At 43.5% G+C, this 2,500-nt stretch overlaps 1 protein-coding gene across 1 annotated transcript in view; it reads right to left on the bottom strand.

Moving 5' to 3' along the window:
• Positions 1 to 75, bottom strand: part of LOC132980873 (ras-related protein Rab-1B-like) — a 5,788-nt gene extending 5,713 nt beyond the window's left edge. Inside the window, exon 1 of the mRNA XM_061047244.1 lies at positions 1 to 75. This exon is cut by the window's left edge and continues 28 nt beyond it. The gene's annotated coding sequence lies outside the window, so the exon portion shown is untranslated.
• Between the last annotated feature and the right edge of the window lie 2,425 nt (positions 76 to 2,500).

Genomic DNA, 2,500 nt, shown 5'->3' with positions numbered 1-2,500 from the left:
CTCCAGGTGTCGCAACAAAACAAAAATTGGATCCTGAAGCCGGAAACAGTCAAATAATATATATCAGAGTGTGTGTGCAGTCTCTCTCTCTGTGTGTGTGTGTGTGTGTGTGTGTGTGTGTGTGTGTGTGTGTGTAGGTCTGTCCTTTGGAGGGCAAATGGCAGGAGAAGCTGGAGCTACCTACGGCTCGAGCTGACTGGTTCAGATGCATTATTTATTAATAAAGTCCAGCTCAGGTTACACTGGGGACAGCACCTGGAACTTAGACACACACACACACACACACACACACACACACACACACACACAAACACACACACACACACACACACAAACACGCTCTGCACTGCTGAATCCACAGTAAAAACATCACTCTGAGCTCTCTTTCCTATTTGAATCTGTGTGGTGATCTGTCATTGCTGAGGTGAGAGGTACCTCTCTGTTTCTGAGAGTGACTGACATCATCTCCTCTGCGTCTTACGTCATTGGTCACACCGCAGCTCTTCAAACAGGAAGTAGTTGTACTACAAAAACAACAAACTACAGATGAGACAGTGAGCCACCACTTGGGAGCAGTGGAGACAAATGTAAAAACACACAACTTTAATATCTCACTTTAAGGAGTTTCATATTTTTGATATCGATGTTTTGCATTGATCTTCTTTGTACGCTTTTTAACGTCTGGATGTTTTTGTAAATAAATATGACATTTATTATCAAGTCATTCCAAATAAAAGGGTTGAATCCGGTCGCTCTTAATGTCATGACTTGTTGTAAAAGTGACGTTTAAGGAGGAGGAAAATTGGTAGAGTCGGTCGTCTCTTAACTGGAAGGTCGGGGGTTCGATCTCCAGTTCCTGCAGCCACATGTGATGATACTCTGTGATTTCTGTAATTGTTCTTATTTTTATTTTATTAGTCTCATTTTGTTGTCTGCTTGTTTACGCTCTGCCTGTTGCTTTAATTGTCTCTCTGCTTTTATTTTCTGCTGTAAAGCACTTTGTTACTTGTATAGAAAAGTGCTTTACAAATAAAGTGTTATTATTATTATTATGTCCGATGTGTCCTTTGGCAAGACACTTAACCCCAAGTTGCTCCCTCTGCTTCATCAGCGGTGTATGAATGTGTATGAATGGATTAGTCACCTCTGATGGACACACAGCAGACTCTACCATCAGTAGTCAGAAGACTGGAAGGGCGCAACACAAGCTCAACGATGACTAGTTCAGAAGTTGACTTCTTGTGAAGTTTGTCATGTTGAAAAAATCTGAGACATAATAAACTGAAAACTTATCATGAGCGTATCTGGTACTTAAGAATTACCAAACTGATCTTGAAACATAATTATTTTATTGGTAAGATTTACTTTCAAAGTCTGACCAGATGATGAATGTTTACTTTTTGCTCACATGGCCCGGGAGCCAAATCTGTCACTTTAACCTTTCCCACTTTAAAGCTACAGTCTGTAACTTTTCCATCTTCAGAATCAGAACACAACAACACCACACCTCAGCTGCTCGTTGTCTGTGAGGGGGAGAAGGGCAGAACAGTGCTGTGTGTTTTTTGACAGTACAGTTTCCTCCTCTCCTCTCTTCTCCTTTTTCTTCTCCTCTCCATCTCTCCGTTCTACAGATTTCTATCCCTGTTGACCGTCCTCTCTTCTCTTTATTTCCTAATGCTCTCAGTATATTCCTCTTCAACTCTTTCTCTTTTCTTTTAATTTTTTTTTGCTTTCCTTTTACTTTCATTCTACATCCTTCAGGTTTTTATTCTTCCATCCAAAATTGTTTAATTTAACTTTAATTTAACTCTCGGTATCATCTCATTTTGACTCGTGTTCTCTAACTGTTCTAACTTCTCTCCTTCTCTGCCCACTTGTCTCCTCCCCTCTAATCCACCCGTCTTTCCTTTCCTACCTCCTCCTCTCCTCTCCTTTCCTCGTCTCATCTCCTCCTTTTTAAAGAAATGAACGGAGCACAAAGCGAAAGTGATGCGGTCTCATTCACCGCCTGATTCCCCGTGTGTGTGACCCCCTGGTCACGGGAGCGAGCAGAGAGCAGGGGATTGTGGGATATGCGATGGCTGAGCAGCTGTGATGGGGTCAGGGGGTCAGAAGCCCTGGCGACGGCCTGTTGCCGGGGCAGAGGCGGTGGCGCGGTTGGTTGCTAGGGGCAGTGGCAGTCTTTGTGGAGCTCCCCGATGGAGCATGGAGGTGGGAAAACTGGGGGAAGGGGACGGAGAGGGAGAGAGAAGAACATAAAGAACGAGGAGAGAAAGAAGTGAACAAAGAGCGAGGGGTTAAAAAGCAAGAGGAAGGGTGGGAAAATGAGAGGGGGAGGAAAGAGGGAGAATAAGAAGAAAGGGAAATTAAGCTACGCCCTAAAACTACAGAGAGAAGGGCACGATCATACACAACAACAGGGACTAATCAGATACCTGAGAGTCCTGAACGGAGGAGAGAGAAGATGTGAGAAACTCTGGATTCACAGCAGAAGATGTTT

This window comes from Labrus mixtus, chromosome 9 (assembly GCF_963584025.1).
Source record: "Labrus mixtus chromosome 9, fLabMix1.1, whole genome shotgun sequence".
NCBI lineage: Eukaryota > Metazoa > Chordata > Actinopteri > Labriformes > Labridae > Labrus > Labrus mixtus.
Note: the sequence above shows the minus strand (reverse complement) of the source record. Positions and strands in the feature narration are given on the sequence as shown.